Source organism: Doryrhamphus excisus, linkage group LG10 (genome assembly GCF_037039965.1).
Source record: "Doryrhamphus excisus strain RoL-2023G ecotype Guam linkage group LG10, RoL_Dexc_Guam_v1.1, whole genome shotgun sequence".
NCBI lineage: Eukaryota > Metazoa > Chordata > Actinopteri > Syngnathiformes > Syngnathidae > Doryrhamphus > Doryrhamphus excisus.
Window position 1 is genome coordinate 1,230,008 of NC_136366.1, and position 10,988 is coordinate 1,240,995.

Sequence of the window (10,988 nt, forward strand, 5' to 3'; positions counted from 1 at the left end):
AACGCAAGTTGAAAAATCATATTAGTGACACTTTAGAGCTGTGCTGATTTCTGGGTTGACAGTCCAACTTTTGCCCGGTGGTCAGTGAACTCAACTTTTATTGGAACCGAGTGAAGGGCTGAGTACTGCCAGTGTGTAAGTTTCCATGTACTAAATTAGTACATGTACCTTTCTGCATGGTTATCATATTCCTCTTTGAAGAAAGGTTAAGTCCTGCATGGTTGCGTGTAGATTGATCATACAGTTGGTCAAGTGTAAAATGCTCCTTCAACAATAAAATATCCCCAAAGCAACTGATAGTACAAACAGAAACAAAACATGGATTATGTTGTACGTGTTGTACGTGTATCCGTAATCAGTGACAAGTCGGCATCAGGTCAAATGCAGACATGTTGTATATCCTGTTTTATTGTTCCAATATTTATTACAGAGCAGTGACTTCATTACCAAAATCTGAGCAGAACTGGACTTAGCAGACCAAGTGGAGGAAGTCGCTGTTAATGGCCTAGTATGCCGAAGGGGTCGTCATGCTACTTCATGTCAAAAAATCCAAACTATCCCTTTAAGAAACTCAAGATGCAAACCTTCCTGTAATCCATCAGGCAGTGAATTTCCACTGCTGGGTGCTGGGATGCACGGGCATGTCTTGGAAGATGACATGCCACACAGTCGGCCCCACTCATTATGTGCACGTGCTGGATCACATGCACACCATTTGGATTATCTTGGGCCCTTTTTGCCATATTTGCCATCTGCACTCGGTTCATTCCAGCTCCCCTAAATGGCGTCGCTCAACATTTGCTATCTTACCGTTTGTCAAAGAGTGATGAAATCAAACTGCTCCGATAATATCTCCATCAAGAACTGATGCCCTTTTTTAAACTTTTTGATATTTGTATTATTTGATGCACTTTTGTCACATTTTTAGAGTGGTATTAAAAACTTACTGTATTTTCTGGACTATAAGTCGCTTCAGAGTATAAGTCTCACAAGGCCAAAAAATGCATAATTAGGCAGAAAAAACATACATTTTGTGGGTAATTTATTTTCCAAACTACTTGACCAAAACAGACATTACGTCATCTTTGAAGGCAAGTTCTAACAATAATAAAATAATAGAGAACAGGCTGAATAGGTGTAAGATATGCTAACACAATGCTTATTAAAGTAACATTTCTAGAGCCATTATTTTCCAACCTAATTTGGAATATATTAGCTTTGTCACCTATTTCTGTCAAAATCCATCAGTGACGTGCGCACTTATTTTTAGGGGCAACTGAATCACCCAAATGTACCAACAACACAGAGGATTTTCAACTGGGACCGTTTCATCTTCTGCCTTTTCCTTTTTCCTGGAATAGAATATTAATAGCCGAATGGCTGACGAAATGATGACACCTTATCAATTAATGATGGCTTAAACGTCGAGGAGATATAGAAAGCCCTAATGTCCTTTTTCATCTTACAGAGAAAAGACTGATGTGGTGGAATATTTATACACCGGCAATTAGACTCAGCATTTTAAGAGTATCAGCCCAGACAAGATGTAACCCCATAGCTTGTTAGTGTCACTTCCTCTTATGGTGTGGCTACACCCACCTGGTCGGCACTATTTCTCTCTTTCTTTCTCATCAATTTGAAATATGCATCATTTCATCCGTTGTATTGGATGACGAGAAATAGGAGTTGCGCAATCTGGTACAAACAAAGAATAATAAGAGTGTAAAGATGATTATAGGGGTGTTATTTTATCTCTACAGGGCTCTAAAAATGGTTAAAAAAAGTCAAAAACAGGTCTTCCATGCTTGAATTATGAAATATATATTATTATAAATATAAATTATAATATAATATAAATAAATATTATTTATTAATATTGAATCATATTTTGCAAAATTTCACACACTGTATCAGACTGTAAAGATGATTATGGGGTGTTATTTTATATCTACAGGGCTCTAATAATGGTAAAAAAAAACATATTTAGAAAGTCAAAAACAGGTCTCCCATGCTTGAATTATGAAATATATATTATTATAAATATTATATAATATAAAAAAATATGTATTCATATTGAATCATATTTTGCCAAATTTCACATACTGTATCAGAGTGTAAAGATGATTATAGGGGTGTTATTTTATATCTACAGGGCTCTAATATTGGTAAAAAAAACATATTTAGAAAGTCAAAAACAGGTCTTCCATGCTTGAATTATGAAATATATATATTATTATAAATATTATATAATATAAAAAATATGTATTCATATTGAATCATATTTTGCCAAATTTCACATACTGTATCAGAGTGTAAAGATGATTATAGGGGTGTTATTTTATATCTACAGGGCTCTAATATTGGTAAAAAAAACATATTTAGAAAGTCAAAAACAGGTCTTCCACGCTTGAATTAGGAAATATATATTATTAGAAATATAAATTATAATATAATATAAATATTATTTATTAATATTGAATCATATTTTGCAAAATTTCACATACTGTATCAAGGTCAGGTGTGGGACCAATTAACAGCAATAAACAACGTATAACTGTAATTTATATATGATTCAGCAATGGAATTTTGTTCCCAGTTTTACAGTATCATGTAATATAAATAACCAAATATAAATAAAAATAGCAGCGTACTGAAACAGGAAATATTACATTTGTATGAGTTCCACGCTTCTCCTGGTACTCTCGATACCTCCCACATACGCACCTAAAGTATGCATGTGTTGTTATTATATTATTATTACCATCTTATTAGTCACTGATGATAATCATAAGTGAATTTGTCCATATTCCTGCACCCACAGATACAGTGACAAACACAGCTGATGCTCCAGAGGGAAGTCATCTCAAAGACAGAATATAGTAAGAAAAAAAATACTCACTGAGAATCAAAAATAGTTTATCAAATGTCACTGGAATTAATAAATGACAGGGCTCGTTATGTGAAGTTTTATGGAAACTTGACTCTCACCAACGGGAGCATAAAGTAGCAGAATTGACCACTTCTGTACGACCATATTTGGTCACTTGAGCTCACGCTGTAAACTGACTCAGCCCTCCCAAGAGCTTTGGGAACACATGATTCTCATCCAGTCGATTGCCAAGGATCACTCTACGTCGTTTCCACATCTGACCAATCAGCAGAGCTCTGCGGCGTAACAAACTTCCTTGTTCTTTGAAAGCCAAAGAAAGCAGACTTTCTGCAGGATTTAGTTCTCATATTTATGGTTGTAGCATCTAAAGTAATCGCGGTAAGTTGATGCGACTCAAATGGATGGATGGATGGATGGATGGACGGATGGAGTGTGCAGGTACATGTGCCGTTCTTCCAGTCGAGCCTCCACAGCGCTGGGGAAGAAGCTTTTACTCAGTCTTTCTGCCTGTGCCCTCATGACCTGCTAGATGGGAGGGTGTCAAAAATAAATGATCTTTGCAGCTCTGTTACCCAACCGGGCAGGGTATATATTTTCCAGGGGTGGGAGAGGAACACAGGTGATATTTTGAGCAGACTTGCAGGAAATAGGAACTAAAAGTTTCGATGTTAGATATGGAAGATCCCTTTCAGGTATATGATGAATTTAAAAATCAACTCAAATGACTGGGAATTAACAATATTTTCCTTGTCTTATAGTGTTCCGAAAGTATTCCTAATGAGCATCATCTTCCTTATATACATGTCTTAACGACAGCATCACATAATACCTACACGATCCTTTATTTTGCCTTGAAGTAGCTGTAAAATGTCTCCCATTCCCATTGGGTACTTTCAACCTCGTAAATCTTATCTAGCTTATCTCCCAACGGGCGTAAAAACGGGCTGATGCCATCAACAATTCAATGGCCAAATGGTCACTTCTCATTGTTTGTACTGTATGTGGAATCATCACATCCAAACCGCCTCGGTCTTATGGATGAATCTGTTATCTGCCAACGTGACTGCAGTGGAAGATGACAGATTACTTATAGCCAGTAGACTCTGGATCTGCCTCATAAAGTCTTCCTTTTGACATTTGCTTTTTGGATGTACAGTATTATTTTGTGGCAGTGTTGCCAGATGGGAAATAATACGGGGGACGGGGGGCTCCAATTTCCGTGAAAAAGCATGGTATTGGCGTATCCTGATACTTGCTTTTAAACGGCGATCGATGTCAATGCAGCATCCAGCATCCACTTTCCCTTCACAAAACCCAAACAACTTCCCTGTCGTTGTGGGACTGATATCAGTTTTGCACCCTGCAAAACATGCCATGACAAATGTCTCGCCATTTGGGGGCCGGGCCCTTGGCAGGGTGTGGTGAGTTATGGAGGCTCGTGATGAGATCATCAGTCGAGTGGCGACTAACAACCGCGAGCAGCTACAAACGGCGAATGGCGCACCGAGATTTAAAATGATGGCATTTTGAGGAAAGTTACAATATTGTACATACATATGCTACTGTAAAACATTACTAGGACCCCTCAATAGGCGTCCCTCAAGACACCTATTTCTGCCCCCTAGGATTGTTATTCCATCACTATGTGTTTTGTTTGGGTCAGTGCATACCTGGGTTCTATGCACGTTTTTACTTTCATTTTTGTTTTTGGACTTGTTCGCATACCACCACTTCGCCAGCTGTCAGAGCCCCGATCATACAAAAATGGTATGTTCCAAATTAGCTGCTAAAAAAATGGATGCTGAAAATCAGTAATTGAAAGAATAACATCCTGAAACGCTTGTCTTCATTCGCCCTCCAACGAGACTTGTGTTTAATATGCTAGGAGACGATAGCAGTGACGGAGATGTCCGCCTTCAAGCGGTACTATGAGACAAAACGTTTGAGTTTTTCAAAGACATTCCCTCAGTATTTAGGGCTAAGAACAACAAAACTAAATACGCTGCAATCATCCTCTCCGGCTGAAAGCTATTCTATTCTTGGCGCATTTAGGAACAACAAAAAGCTCGCTTTGAGTGGCACGACTCCGAGTAAGCCCAAGAAGCCATTCTCGGATGCAGAACGAATGAAAGAATGCATGACTGATGTTGTGTCACTTCATTCTGTCTGCCTTGCTCATTGGGTCTTTTTATTTATCAAGGTGTGCAGACATACAGTACGTATTGGTAGCAGTCAACTCCCAACTCCAGTCCGAGTTGGGACTCAAACTAAAATGTTTTATTATTATTTATTAAAAAGTCGCTAGCCACGTTTACATGAGAAGTTTTTCTCTTTCCGAATGAACTTTCCAAAAACAATGGTATACATGGAAAGGAATATATCAAAATGGCAAAATTGCCATAAAAACGCATTTATTCTAGTATGGGTGATTTTTGACCCACTTATGGAAGAGTTTAGGGTCCAGTCACTCGTGCATCTAATGGTTAGCAATGGCTATGTACTGATATTATATATTAAATAACCAGTTAGAAAAAGGCGATATAGTGGGGAACAATATCACTCGCTTAGCCCTCCAAAGGTAGAGCTCACCAAGTTCACTTGAGCCTTTTGGAGAAATGGAAGACACTTGTGACGGCAGCAGGGATTCCCCCAAGGACGAGCGTCCCGGGGAAGTCAACGAGGGCAATTTAAACTGCCAATGGAATGCAGCCAATGTTTGAAGGCAAACAGAAAAAAGGAAATGACAGCCACATTTCGAGGAAGCAAATTCCCATCTCACTTGAGTATTTTGAGGGGCGCCGAAAGAAAAATCCCCCCTTGGAATTGTCCTAACTTTCACCCACATGCGGGGTCCTTGGCTCAATGTAATGAGAAAAAAATGAAATGTTATATCTAATAATAACACAGATTATTAAGATTTGTCCCAAACTAAGCATTTTCAAGCATAAAAATGACTATATTAGCTGAAATACAAACATGAGGCATTCAGAAGACGCATTCAAAGATATTGTGATAATATTGTGCAGTATATGCTATTTGTAGTCTAGATGTAGTATTCTAGGAGTGTTTGGTGCAACACACAAGCACCAGACGTCATCACCGGAACAACAGGCTTTAAATGCACGATTCATTTATCTCATAAAAAGCACAATAATTCCTAACATGGGCTACTGCTGTGGCTGTCACCCACACCAAGCTAAAACTCAACTCTGAACCCCTGACGTCACTTCCTGTCTGCCCCTCACTCGGGTCCCCTAGCACCGGAACATCCATATTTCATTTTCCTAATATTTCAACACACCTATTATCTATGTACATTTTCTTTTCATCTTTTCATGACTTTTTTTCTATAATATTTTGACTTTTTCCATATTATATTTTCACCCAACCAAATTTTTAAAAAATTACAACTTTTTTTTGTTTTGTTTGTTTCACATATTACGACTTGAAAAAAAGTGTTCCTTTAATATTTCATTAATGCGCTAAGGAAACATTATTTTTTCTCCTCATATTACATGTTTATTTAAAAAAAACTGTAACCCATTTTCTCATTAGAATACTATTTTTTTCCTCAGAATATTTTGACTTTATTCTGGTAAAGTTACAGCTTTTTATCCCCATTTCTGCTTTTTTTAATTTTCTTCTAGTAGTTATGATTATATTCTCACAATATTTTGTCTTCACTGTAGGAACATTAAAACTTAATTTTCAAAAATGTACAACTGTACTTGTTGTTTTGTTAGATTCTCATAATATTACAGCTTTAATTTAAAAAAAATGCTTATTTTTCTTCATTATTTCAATGGCAGACTCCTAAAATTATTTTTCCTCATTTTTTTACAGCAAAACACACAAACATGAGTCTTATTTATGTCTTATTTTCTCTAATTATGTACACTATATTGTGTAATATGAGTGTAAAGGCCGTGTTATTTCATGTCGAGAGGGCTCTAATAATGTTCAAAACTTTATTGAGAAAGTCGTAAACAGATTTGCAATGTTATGAAAATAATCAATTTATGAATAAGGAATCCTACTACGCAAAAATTCTGGAGTCTGGAACCAATTAACTGACTGATTGCACCCATCCATGACATAAATATACCATGGTGAATCAAAACATGAAAACACATTTTTAACTTATCTTAATTAAAGCCAAAGACTTGATTTTAATCCGTCACAAAAAGTTTAAACTCAACAGGACTTTTGAAAACATGCAGTATTTTATTATGATCAATGAACCAAAGTATGATGCTGTTCTCGAGATCTCTGAGCAGATGTTTGAGGACGAGGCCTTCATCAACACCTTCCAACTGATGTGACAAGTGGGGGGGAAATGAAAATGAGTGATGGCTCGTCCCAGTGGCCCGGATCGGAAGCCATTTTTTCTACTGGTTAGTAGACTTAGGATATATGGAAGTTTTTGCCGATAGCAAATAATTGTAGAAAACCACAAAAACGATCCCAAGTTTGGTTCAGTCGGTTCAATTTAAGACCTCAAATTGTCAAATTTAACAGCATGTTGGTGCTTTGAGACGGGGAACGTTAAGTCAACGTATGTCAAGTTGCACGGCACAGCACTTATGCCATCTTAACAGCCAAGTCATCCGTCTCCGTACATTCAGCATTTACAACCCCGCCTGCTGTACGTGATGGAGGGTCGCTTAATAGAGTTTGTGATGAGTGGCGCTAGCTTTACACCGTACCTGCGGAAAAACATCCATCATAGAAATAAGGTAAGTTGCAAATATTGATCGGTTCGGTGTTGGAGTGCAGGAAGACCTTGAAAAACACCAAGAACCGAGACGGATCATCCAAGTTACAAAGTGTTTTATTTGCTATGACCACCATATTTCATTTCAATATGTCTTTTCTCAGCTGCATTACACACAAATTATCATTGTTTTTTTTCCACAATCGGCAGTAACTCCAGTCAGAATCCAATCAGATCTGGCACCTGTATCAAGATGCAGCTCAGTTTTGATTGATTGCTGTCGGAGAAATATTAATTTAACAATATTTATGTCATGACCCGGTCTGCAACACAAAAAATGTCGAGACAGGCAATGGAACACAAAAAGATTTATGACAACAAAGGGTGTCCTCACTGAGGGGAAAAGTGCAACACAACGTAAACAACAAACGCTGATGACTGACTACGGTGAACAAGTCCAAGGCCAAAAACACAACAAACAAAAACAGTCGCAGGAAGTCAGACGGGCAAAAATGACGAAAGCACGAAGCAAAGAACACCAAAGGCTTTCATGAGGGACGATCTGGCGCTGAGCTGGTTTGACCGTGCGGCTTAAGTAGTCAAGATCGGTAAATCGGAAAACACCCGCCTACTACCGTAGTAAAAACGAGAGGCAGCAGAGCGACGACACGAATCCTGACAATTTATTTTTAAGAATCATACACTTTTCTTTAGTCTTTGGTTTAAGTATGATCCAGTACGCCACTACCTGTATTCCTAGCTATGCCCTGAATGGGTGGGCCCTTAAATCAGTACATTAATGACCTGCATTGTGTGGGGTAAGGAAAGTGGATGTGAGATGATGCTAACCCATGCTAATCCGTTTGTGCTCAAATGCTCTGTTTTGCTGTCCCAAAAGTTTCTTTCCTTCCTGAAGATAAAGAACTATGCTATTCTATGAACTATGCACGTATGACATAATGAAATATAACATTGTAACTTTATTTTTGTAAATTTACACATTTTTGTATTTTGTATAGATAGAGTAGTTGCATCTTTTTTTTCTCCAATTTTCAATATTAAAATTAGATATAAATGTTTGTTTTCTACTAAAACTGAACTGACTTAAACTCGATTTTAACATTTTTAGTTTTGTTGGGTTGGGGATCGGTTGCACGGCGGTCGTGTGGTTAGCGCGCAGACCTCACAGCCAGGAGACCAGGGTTCAAATGAATGAATGAATGAAAATTAGATATAAATGTGTTTTCTACTAAAACTGAACTGACTTAAACTCGATTTTAACATTTTTAGTTTTGTTGACTAAAACGTTTGAAGGATGAGCATGTACTCCATATCTGTATCTGGTGCGGAATGGGCGGAATATAAACCAGAAGTGGGTATAATTATTTTTTAAGATGGGTGGGGCATGAGCACAACTTCGACATGGATAACCGTAAATAGGCGTGGCTTAAATCGGTACATTATTTTAAGTCTGAAATGAACATGGATTGATGAGAAGTTGCTCTATTTATTATAATTCAGCTATATGTGTACCGTGCATGTGTGGAAGTGGTCTGTCAGAATCTGTTTTTAGTATCAACTCTGCTACAACTTTCAGTTTTTGCGTTCGCAGGAAGTCGCCAATTAACCTGACATGTGTTTTTGAACTGTGGGAGCGGAAGTCAGAATTCCTGGAGAAAAACCCACAAACGCACAGAACGAGAGAACATGAAACCACCTTGCAGAGATGTTCCAGTGGAGACCCAAAACCTTGATTTCCTACGACTTCCTGAAGCTCAAGTCATGTTGGTGAAGGTTAAGCACTACAGAGCGATTTGTTGGTTTTTGAAAAAATACTTTAATACAGACATTTTACAAGCAACATGCACCGAACCAAGCCACGTACGTACTACACTCATAGGACTCGCCAGAACAAGACCTGACATGACATGGAATAGTGCAGTACAACAAACGGGTGGACGGTGTGCAGGACAGCAGAGTAGGAAGTGTTGGATGGAAGTATTCATAGTTCATGTGCAACTTTGTGGCCGAAGTTTTTGGTATTTCAACCTGGATTTTGGAATAGTGGGTCAGTATACCCTGAGTCTGAGTGTTGTGCACTCAATTCCTTGTTTGTAGCCTGACTGATCACCGGTTGGCATAGGCTCCAGCCATACCTGCCAGCAATTTGCATTTGTAAATAAGGGGGGAAAAAAAACCTCATATAAATCAAAAGTGACAAGCATATATGGCAACAAACTGGCACCGCAAGTAAAAAAAAAAAAATTAAAATTAAAAAAAAAATTTAAAAAAAATGCTGGTCTTTCAACCAACTTTAACAGCACAAATTAAAATATTGGAAAAATACTAAAAACTATTTAAAACAGGAGGGCGCTGGGAAAAGGCCCCATTTGGGGCAGGATCTCATCCCCAACTCCACACTTTTTCAGGCAAACGAAGGACAAACTACTGTAGTTTCCAGAGGAAAATAACAGGTACGAGCTGGAGACCATACATGTAGAAGGTAAAATATGGATGAATGTTTCCCTGCAAAAAAAAAAAATCTAAGCAAGATTCAATATCTCAAATCATCTACTACCGTATTCGTGTACTGGAGGTAGTATATCAGGTTTTGGGTTTGTTGAAACTTAAATTATCGTAATTATAATTCCCTAAAAATGAATATCCTGTTGGGCATTCGATCCTTCAAGGGAAAAAAAATTCATTAAATTTGACCCATTATGAGTTATTATCAATTTACAGTCAATAATACAATGAATGGCCCAACATGGCACAGCGTGACACTAACGAGCTAAAATGCTTCAGCTACACAATTTGCTGTATACTACACGTTTCCATCATGATCCTGTTCTACGTGCACAACACTTGTACCAGACATCTTGATTACATAGAAACAAAACAAAACAGGCACACTCATACGTACACGTACATGTCATATGTTTGGGCAGGCTAATTATGGTTCAATGAGTGGATCGGTGGGGGAACATCTTCTTCCTCGTTAACCAAAATCCTTCTACTGATATTGTTCGTATATTATGTACTAAATTAGGGGTGTCCAAACTTTTTCCACTTGGGGCCACATTATTGAAAAATGAAAGGATGCAAGGGCCATGCTGATATTCTGGTAGCTAACAAAACAAACATGCTAAGAATTTATATAATAATAATATAGTATATATAATATATAGATATATTCAAGAAAAAAGTGCCTCTCGGCTTAGTTCCGGTTGTTTTTCTTCATTTTCCAAATATTTCAACACAGCTATTATGTATGTACATTTTCTTTTCATCTTTTCATGACTTTTTCCCTATAATATTTTGAAAAAATTGTTCATTTGATATTTCATTAATGCGCTACGGAAATGACATTTTTTCTCCTCATGT

General features: G+C 37.5%; 1 long non-coding RNA gene across 1 annotated transcript; it reads left to right on the top strand.

Moving 5' to 3' along the window:
- Positions 1–2,905: 2,905 nt before the first annotated feature.
- Positions 2,906–9,887, top strand: LOC144901041 (uncharacterized). Its single transcript, XR_013629219.1, has 2 exons — positions 2,906–3,268; positions 9,217–9,887. It is a non-coding gene; the product is annotated as an uncharacterized LOC144901041 (long non-coding RNA).
- The last annotated feature ends 1,101 nt before the right edge of the window (positions 9,888–10,988 follow it).